At 38.2% G+C, this 10,735-nt stretch overlaps 1 pseudogene; it reads left to right on the forward strand.

Annotated features, from left to right (window-relative positions):
- The first annotated feature begins 1,893 nt into the window (after positions 1-1,893).
- On the forward strand, positions 1,894-5,842 carry LOC138056143 (uncharacterized; annotated as a pseudogene).
- Positions 5,843-10,735: the final 4,893 nt, after the last annotated feature.

Genomic DNA, 10,735 nt, shown 5'->3' on the forward strand with positions numbered 1-10,735 from the left:
ATCTTTTTCTTTTTAGGCTGGTCATTTAGATCTACTTCATGGTCTTCAGAACTAGCAGACTAAAGAGTTTCAAATAAAAAAAATGTATATTCATATTAAACATTAAGGCAATTGTTCTTAGCAGAGCTCTGAAGTTGCAATCTTATACAAGAAATCACAAAATTAGTCACAACAAACAATTTAGTCTGTCTATAAAATGTCTGACACTCCCACATACATACCAATCATTCAACAGTGCAGTGTAGTGAAATATCAATAATAATAAGGGTAATTTATGTACCTTAAAGCGTTTCAACTTGAGATAACGTCTCTGCTCATTACAGAAATCTTGGATGTGCTTTGCTATTCCCTCCTCATTGAATCCAACCTCTGGGATACTGCAAAGTGGTGCTATTTTTGCTGAGAACTCATTTAGTTCTGCCTTCATTTGTGGAGAGTTGAACTTGGGAAATTCTGGCCCCCACTTTTCAGTTGCCAGAACCCCAACCTTCTTTCTTCTGCAAGAAATTTTTATATCAAGATTGAATCAACAATAGCCTCCATTTGGCGCAAAAATATGCTCAGATATTTGTTCGCAGACAATATCTGTTCCGAGAAGGGAACAGTTTTCCGAGAGCTTGAGCATCGAGGAACAGATAATGTCCAAGGACAAATATCCGAGCATATTTTTGCCTCAAATGGAGGCTATTGTGTTTATTATCTTTCAAATCTTTTACGCAACGCATGCAATTTTGAAAACTGGGGAATATTCTCGGATATTCCCGGGGAGTATTCAGTCACGTGACAAGTTTAGACCAATTGCGCACGAGCAAAAATATTTGATGGATTATAACTGTTTTTACATATCACTGTTTATGTAGGTAGAGTGAAACAGAAGGATTTGTTAGATTTCTTTCTAAATTACAGCACTCACACAAGCAAGATACTGGGGAGGTAAAGTAAAGTTTCATTGGGATTGTACTTACTGAGGGGTTACTAATGATGAGTGCCAAATAACTGTGCTGTGAAGAGGGGAAGGGAATATGCGCCTGTGCGAAACTAACTAGGAATGTTTGTTGAAAAGGTTATATATGATACCAGTTCAAGTTCAGGCCAACGATAAACTTAAGAGAAACATGTCTTACTTTGATAAATACAGTCGTCTCGTTTCTGGTGTAAAGCTGGCAATGGCTGCCATTGTTGGTTTGACCGGCGGAGACAATGGTCTTGACTGTACGGACTCCAAACGTTCTCCAAATTCTTTTCTAAATTTCACCGCTTTACCATACGTCAGACCCAATCTAGTAAATATCGGCGCATCTGGTTCTCTCTGAGCTAAGTCTTTAATTGAGAAATCGTCGATTATTTCCTCCTCTAAGTAGCAAAAGTTAAAGTTTAGGATGTTTCAATTAATGTCAGTTCAAGTACTAAAAGCTTCGCAAACGTAAAGCTTACATCAAAAGTCCGAGTGCACGCTACGTGGAACACTTACTTTCAAAAGCTGTTTTGATTTCTTCGCCAAATGTGGTTTCTAACTTCTGTAGTAAGGTCAATGAGGACTCTTCCTTGTTGGAGACCTCAGTTGCTGAAACGCTTTCTTCAGCTGCCATGATGATGCAAACACATCTATCCACAGCAAAGTCAAAATGGCAGCGAAACAGGCCGAAAACGAAACGCGCCAAAACTAGCTTACATCGAATAATATTACGGCATTTCTTATTGGATTGTTTTCCCGCCTTTTCTCTGACGTCGCTATCTTCTTTCGACGCTTGGATCTTATTGGTTAAAATTGGATTTGTCATGGAATCCCGCTGGGCCACTGAGTTGCTGGCATATGTACTTAAAAACAAATATGGCGGCTGCTTCGGCGGCTCGAGGAAATTAAACTTCCAAAATTTATTCCGTTGTTTCTTTATGAGCAGTCATTTTACAGAGGGAGTGAATTTACCTTGGTCCAGAGATGAAATTTCTGGTTGCGATTGCAATGAAAAAATATACAGACATGTACACTGTCCTTGCTTTGCGTGCAATGGAAGGGCAACTGACAGAAAAACGGAACTTCGACACTGGAAAGAAACGTGTCACTTGGCAGCTACCAATTCTGCTAGTGTTTTTAACAGTGACTCAGACAATGATTCGCACATTTCAGGTGATATATCCTTTGAAGATGTTGGAGAATTTGACCAACCAGTGGAAGACGAATTTGGAACTGGTTGTAATCCTGAACCGAGACGAGACCTGCAACAAAGTGATAGGATTGACGACGATGAAGCACACTCCACCCAGAATCCCATGAAGAAGTTAGTAGTCAAGGCGGTTCTTGAGGCACTGAGAATAAAGCATAGAAGTGGAGTATCAGTGAGTACGTTTGAAGATGTCTTAGAATATGGAAAGACATTGTTATTTACATCTTTAGGTGAAGATGTGGATGGTGACATTTTGAGTACTTTATGGCCGAAGAGTTGGAATGATGTACAGTTGCTTTTGAAAGAAGAGGGCTATGAAGATGCTAAACAGTACTTCATTTGTTTCTGTCGTGAGGAAAAAGAATTCACAAGGGATGGAAAGACCACCAAGAAGTTTGTTTATGATGGGAAGTACAGTGTCATGGAAAACAAAGACGACAGGTGTCCTCACTGTGGTAATGAAGGCTACATAAAATACATGTACTTGGGTCTGGAAAATAAAGTGAAGAACTGGTTTAGAAGTAAAACTATGTGTACAAAAATGTTGGCACATTGGTATGAAAAAGAACACTGGCTAGAGAATATGGAAGGCTGGCATTTAAAGAAAGAGATCTGGGATGGAAGGCGGTGGTCAGAGCTCCAGTGGTTTTGGAACCCAGAAAGTGTTTGGGCTTTGCCAACTCGCTGTTCACACTGTGACATTCCTATATCTGCAGACCACTTGATAAACGCAGCAGATCGTGATGCCGGAGAAGGGGTCTTTAAACTTGTTGAATGTCCTGTTTGCTTTGAAATCTTTGAACATTGTATTAAGATGGCCAAAGGTTCTCCGTTAAACTTGGCACTCATAGGGCACTTTGATGGCTGGCAGCCATTTGGCACAAGTTATAGAGGATCAGGGTCTTTTGAAGTTACCATTGCCAATATGAAAAAGAGTGAAAGAAATCATGTGGATGAAGTGTATGTTGTAGGATTTGTGCCATGCTTTGAAGTTCCAAATCTACCCGAGTCACTGGATCCTTTCTTGCAGCCTTTTATGAATGATTTGTGCAATGGTTTTATTCAAGGTTTTCAAGTGGACTACCCCACAGGAATCACAATTGCTGGCTATGAACCTTCTCCCTTAGAAACTGTGCGATTGCTATTATTGTGCTGGACAGCTGACCACCCTGGACAATGCGAAACAGGGAAGTTTTTGAACCAAGGGAAGTGTGGATGTCATAGGTGCAAGATGGTAGGCCAGCATCTTGAGAATAGTTCAAATACACACTATTATTATGGCCAAAATCGCTTCCATTATAGACATCCATGGGGACAGAGGACCATTGAATCAGAACTTGTAAATATTTTTGACATTGAACATGAAAGCAGGTCAAGTGTTAGAAAAAAAATGTCTTCAGAGAGAGGTTTTACTGGGCTCTCTATTTTTCATAAATACCTTTATCCTCTCTATGGATTTGACATTTTGAATCATCTTGTTTTAATGTGTATCACACTGTTCCCCTCAATGTTGTCAAGAATCAAGTTGTTAGAGCTTTGGATCTAGAAATGCTGGACAAAGCCAAGCTTGACAAACAAATTGAAAACTTTCCTTGGACTGGTGAATTCAAGGATGGAAGGCTCCCAAGACAAATTGGAAAAGACTGCAAAGGTATTGGTTATTGGAAAGCTGAAAGTTTCCAGAAATACTCTTTTCCAATGGCAGAATGTATCATGGAGAGTCAAGTTACCAGTGACAGGGAATATGAAATACTGTCCCTTGTGTCAAGGTTAACAGAACTGCACTTTCATGTTGGAAGAAATGGATGGACTCAGGATATGATTAAGTTGCACCGAAACTTGGCATGGTGACTAAATATACTTGTGGAAGAAGTACAAGGTTTGGCAATGTGCACGATTTCTATGCACAACTTAATTCATATTCATGAAGACATCTTAAACTTTTCTGCTCCAGATAACATTTGGTGTGCTGTCTTTGAAAGAGCTGTGAAGGAGTATGTAAAGAAGTCACACAATGGAAAAGGAATTGAAACTACATTTGCCCATGTTGAGGCAATAAGAGAATACTTGAAATCAGTGGAGATGAAAAAGGAAACTAGCCCAGGAAGGCATGATGTTTCACTGGTGAGCCAAACAAAGACTGAGAATATCAAATATTAGTTATATTAGCTTTAGTGGAATTGTATTGGTGGTTAGTATGGTTATAAAACTGTACTTGGATGTTTTTAATAATAGATGTCACTGAAATTTCTTGAGTTTTCTCTGAGGCCATTGTGTAGTGCAATGCTTTGACTTTTATGAAGAGAGTCACAGCAGACGTAAAAACAAATAGAGTGACACTAGACTATGCAGTGAACTACATGTACTTGTAATGGGATTTAGTAGACACTCGGCTGTGTTCTGTTGGAAGTCCCTGAATCTGAGTCTGACTGGTTCTCTCATTAGGGTTTTCTATTCCCAGATAAAACATGTATAATATTATTGCTATTGCTATATTATTGCTAGTGCCTATTGCTCTTAAAAGATAAAATCTTTGTTTTTTTCTAAATTTGCTTGAACAATTTTGCATCCTTTGCAATCCTGGTTTCTATGAATGATAATCAACTCGGCAGCACCTTGTTGACTAGTCCCTCATAGACTAGTCCCTCATAGAAAGTTTGAGATTGTAGTCTAATTGTTAAAAATATTGTGTCACTCTCATGTCTTTCTTAAATGGCACACTTGGCTCAATGGATTCACATGGTGAATGCTATTCTACTTATCTCCTTTCAGGGAATAGCTTGCTCTAATGATACAGCTAAGGTACTTTCACAAATGGCGCCTGCACCAAGAAAAGCCTTTCTGGTAGGTTCAATGTCAAATATCAAGCCTATTGAGGGTGACGACTGTCACAAAATTGCTGAGCTATTGAGAATTTCTCCTTTGGAGGTTCCAGTGGCTGCATTTTCTACCAAGAGATGCTTTAAACAAGACACTGGTTTTGATGGAACTGCCTTTGCCTCTGGAAAATATGTGATTGCATTAGTCAATGGGCAGGAAACTGTCATCCAGCTGCAAGAATTTCTGTCTGTCCGAAGTGAAGGTGACTTTTGTAGTTTATTAGGCCAAGGAATGTGTTATCCATTACAAATAAGAGATAATGGTGAAGTTGACAGAAACTTTTGGAGTGGTTTTGTTAAAGTTAAATGCCAACCTCTTTCCAACTCCACGGTCTTTTTGGTTGAAGACATTTGCAGGAAAGTAATTCTCTATCCAAATGATAACAATTTGTTGACAGTAGTTGATTACATGCGACATTTCAAGCAACTTCCATATCCATTAATTGTGCCTGTATATCCTGAGGTAGGTGACATGATACTTATTCAGGGGGAATCCAATCAAGACATCTGGCATGGACACATTCAAAGTGTTGATTTTATTAACAAGACAGTGGATGTCTACTTCTATATCCCAAGTTTGAGATTTCCTAATGGTAATGTGTATGTAAGAGAAATTCGTGGCAGAGGTGCAAGAAACACTGTGGCCTGGGGATCAATGATCTCAATTGCTGAAGGCTGCTGGGATAGCGCCTCAACCTGGATAAAAGCAATTCAGAGTTAAATAAGTGCATTATCTCAATGTTTTCGACATGTACACATTTATTTGAATATGTACTCATGCATAAAAGCAGTCGTGTAGTGGTCGTGAAAGTTACCATGCTGTGTGCAAGTGCATTGCTCAAAAAGTCAGAACAAAAAACGTCTGATTAGACAGTTTAATATGCAGTATTAATGGATGTTTCTAAAAGTCACAGTGCTTTTTGGTGAGCTTGTAGTGTGAGTCAGATCATATTGGAAATTTTGGGACTAACTTCAGAATATTCTCATAGCATTCACAACTTTGGTATGGGTCCTACATGTAGGTAAAAATCCTGGAAAGTCAAGAAATTTTATTTTTGACATTTTCATGGACTGGAAAGTGCTGGAAAAAGGCTGTAAGTCATGGAAATCTCGAAACTCAAGTAATAAAGTTTTTTGAAAAATAGCTGTCCTTAATATTTTTAGTAATGATTTATTGCTTTGACCACATCATTTTTACCATTTCTGAGAGGGAATAAACTGTGAAAAAGATTTTACTGGGAATAAATTAAGGCAAATATTTCTATTATTTTCACCAGCTTGAGGGTAATATGGGGACAAATTCCCATATTATTAGAAAAAATTGGGAAATTTCTTGGGGGATGCTCTCATATTACTCACAACAATGGGAACAGTATGATGAATATTCCCATATCTTTAACAACTAGGGAATTGCATGGGGAAATTTCCCATGTTATTTACATTGTTGGGAATTAGATGGGGAAATGTTTCCATGTTGTTCACAACTTCAGGATTTACTTCGGGAAGTGTTCCCATATTATTCACAACTTTGGGAATTACTTTGGGAAGTATTCCCAAGTTATTCACAAATTTGGGACTTACTTGGGGAAATGTTCCAAAGTTATTCACAAATTTAGGAATTCCTTGGGGAAATGTTCCCATGTTATTCACAACGTTGGGAATTACTTGGCAAAATGTTCCCTTGTTATTCACAACCTTGGGAATTACATGGAAAATATTCCCAAGTTATTCACAAACTTGGGAACAACTTCGGTAAATGTTCCCATGTTATTCACAATTTTGGGGATTACATGGGGAAATGTTCCCATGTTATTCACACATTTGGGAATTCCTTGGGGAAATGTTCCCAAGTTATTCACAAATTTGGGAATAACTTGGGGATATGTTCCCATGTTATTCACAACATTGGGGATTACATGGAAAAATGTTCCCATATTATTCACAACTTTGGGAAATACTTGGAGAAATGTTCCCAAGTTATTCACAAACTTGGGAATTACTTGGGAAAATGTACCCAGGTTATTCACAAAATTGGGAATTACATGGAAAATATTCCGATGTTATTCACAAGTTTGGGGATTACTTGGGGATAAATTCCCATATTATTCACAATGTTGGGAATAAATTGTTGTACAGTCACAACATTTTCCCAAGGTTGGGATACCAAACACAGTAAAACTTGTTTTGCAAGAAAATCCCAGTTGGCGGATCCTAAGGGTCGACAACTTCCCAAAAGTATCCCAAAAAAGGAATTTCATGTCCCAAATATTTCCCAATAATGGGGAAATTTCCCATTTAATTCCCAAATGGGAATCTTAAAAAGTTCCCTGTGATAGAAGCTTAAGGATCTCGTCTACATACCCTACCCAAATAAAAGAAAAAACAACTTTGATATCAATGCAAAGGTAATGATATACATTCTTCTACCAATCAGACAATTTATCCTCAACTATTTCCTTACCATATGTTGGTTGAACTTCCACCTCTCGTACCACTTCCTCTCCAAGTTTGAATTTAGGGTATGACACCTTGTAATAAGGCTTGCCATTAGTATCTATTTGAGTCTCCCTTTTCACATTCTCGTTGAAGTGCAGGCTGGCTAATATGTGCCTACAAGAAATACCATACACTGATTATTTTCCCTGCAAGACATTTTCAAGGGGGTGGGGGCAGGGAGGGAAAGCGAAAAGAAAATATTTTCCATTAATATTTTCGTTTTAAAAAGGAGTGGCGACAAGTGTTACCTGCAAAAGGATCCTAGCCAAGAGAAGTGAATCATCTTAGGGTGCCAATAATTTAATGTGGCATGGAATCCTTCCAAGCAGCTTGTTTGCATGTTTCCTGATAACTTCTTTATGTCTCTGACAATTCTTGTACTGGTCAGGATGGCTGAAACTTGGTCATAAGCCTTGGTACCTGAATGCTAAAACAGTACATGTAAAACAATCAAAATTTGAAGATTTGCATTTTTGTATAGGTAATCACATAATTTTGAGTGCAATTTGGAATAAATAGGCATGAGTAATTTTTTTCAAAGACGACCAACAATTTGTAGTCTTTGAAAAAAATTACAAGTGCTTATTTATTCCGAATTGCACGGGAAAAATCATGTGTCAAACCCTATTGTTTATTAGCCAATCATGATCCAGAATTTCTACGAGTAATTTGCACTGGTATTACACTTTTTGCACTGTGTTACACTTGAACTGCACTGCTCTCAGCCAATCAGAGTCAAGTATTATTTTTTCATGTATATTATTATACATGAAAATAATGCCATACTGTAAGGAGTTTAATATTATTATTATTATTATTATTATTATTATTATTATTATTAACGCATGATGCTGAAACTGTTACCTATTTTAATCCATTTTCTGGGAGAAATGTCGCTATGAGCACACTCAGTAAACAAGGCATCAGGATGGTCCTTGTGCTTATTGCTGAGGTGACGCATGAATGACCTCCACTTGGCCAGTATAAGATTCTCAAATCCTTTCTTTGTTGTTGTGACACACCAGTACAAGTGGTTCCTCAAACCTTTCATCCAGTCTTTTATGGTTTCACAACCCTTTTCCTGGCTGGCTTTCAGCAACTTCTTGTTGATTGATCTGGCCACATGCCAAAGGTCAAAAAAATAAGAAGTCTGTGGCTGAGACTGCCTGATCCACTTTCACCGGTGGCGATCAGAGACAAAAGTGGCAACAGTCAATCCTGTGCGCTGTAAGAAATCGAGGCACCGTTTTGCCCCTTCTAATTCCATGGCAACACTGCTCTCAGTTTCACTTGCCTAAATTAATGGAGGCCCAGAACGAAAAGATTACATGTATAAATAAAAGGGAAAACATCCATACGGCCTAAAAGAATTCTGACACAGAGAATTGAAAAGATAATTAATTTTTTAACTGTTAGAAGGCGGCTGTCTTTTAAAAAGCCAGGCAGTGTTGTTATTTGTTAGAAAAACGTGCAAAGCCCAATTCGCATAGACAGCTGGAGTCTCAACTTGCTGTTTTCTTTTTACTTTTCATTCTCTGTTCCTTGTGCAAGAGGTCATTTATCAGTCGCCATTAGCTCCTGTTATATAATGCGACTATGAGGAAGACTTTTTATACAGACAAATGACTTGTCATTCAGTTGGAAATTAAATACAACTAATTTTCATATCAAGTGTGACTCTCGTTCCTTGACCTTGTGATAAAACAGAGGTCAAGCACAACTCGTAAAAAGCCTAGTCTGTGAAATGTTTTCCAACCTTCTCTGGTTCTGCCTACTTCACACCCATCTCCCCCACACCCAAACCAAAGTTACATTGATACCATGTGACATGTCAAGGTAATGTTAATTTCATTGCTACACTTTTTACCTGTAAAAGCTCAAAATGGACGATTTTCATAATTGTAGAGCAAAACATAGTATAGGCCCCATATTTTGCATTGTGGCCCATAGAGTCAAATCTACCGTCGCCACTCCACACAACATCCTGTGTTGTCTTTAGCTGGGTGATTAAGGCAGCCCTGTATGTTTCCCAGTAATGCAGAATCGCCGGGAAAAGAAATTTCTTCTGGTGAACAAAGTATGTGCGGACCCTGTGGGTAGTCAACCCCATATGCCGGAACACCAAGAGCACTTTGCTTATAGATGCACCAGCAAGAAGCACTGCAAAACTCAAGAGAACATTTCCCACAGGACACCTCTTCAGGACTGGATGATAAGGCTGACTCCTCCATGTGAATGGGTTTCCCCCACAATTTTTGTAGTGCTGAAGGACAGTAACCATTGTCCCGTTCTGCCTCATTTCTGCCTTAAGCTTTAGTTTTTCTGCTTTACATCGAAAACAGAACATTGAAAACAGACTGAGAAGCATGCCATAAAAGACTAAGAACTTTGGCTCCTCTGCTGGTATGTTCTTCTCTACCCTTTCATAACAAAAAGAGAAAGGGAATGATAGAGGTCACTACAAATAACAAGGTGAGCTATAAGACAAACAACAACAAAAAAAAAATACAAATACCATTGTTGAAAGTGATATTTTATGTGTTTGAGATAAATACTTATCCTGTTGAAAGCATAGTTACAATGAACTCCACAATAGACAGGATACTTGAAAAGGAAACTTTTAAAGATAAATCAAAAGTAGGTTATCATTTCAAGTGACATACACTAGGTTACTACCTCACTTCGTTTGCTTTCTCATCATCATCATCATCTTTGTCGCTGTTTGAATCATCCTCCAGTGAAGCTCAGTTGGGATCTGCACCATCATTATCTGTGTCAGTTCCGTGGGAAAAAAAAGGGTCTAATTCCTCCTGGTATGGCTGGCTGTTGTGAAGGGGAATTTCTTCTTCTTCTTCTTCCTCCTCCTCCTCTTCCTCAGAACTCTCAGTACTTTCATTTGCCTTTGCCTGTAAAATTTCCAAGAATCAAAATAAGTGTTTAGGAAGCCACAGTAACATTCCTGTACTCCTTCTTTGTACATGTATCATGATTTGGTACTGTATAAAAAAAATTGTAATCATAATCTAAAAAGTAACAACAGAAACAAAACACTACTGGCCATCTAAAGAATGAATATTATAACACAAGAATTATTTTAATTAGCAGAAGGACAAAGAAATACTACATTGTACGTAGTATAGTAGTAAGTTATCATGTATTGTTGGAGGTAGTCCTGAGCTTATTTTTGTGCACATC

Source organism: Montipora capricornis, chromosome 7, assembly GCF_036669925.1.
Source record: "Montipora capricornis isolate CH-2021 chromosome 7, ASM3666992v2, whole genome shotgun sequence".
NCBI lineage: Eukaryota > Metazoa > Cnidaria > Anthozoa > Scleractinia > Acroporidae > Montipora > Montipora capricornis.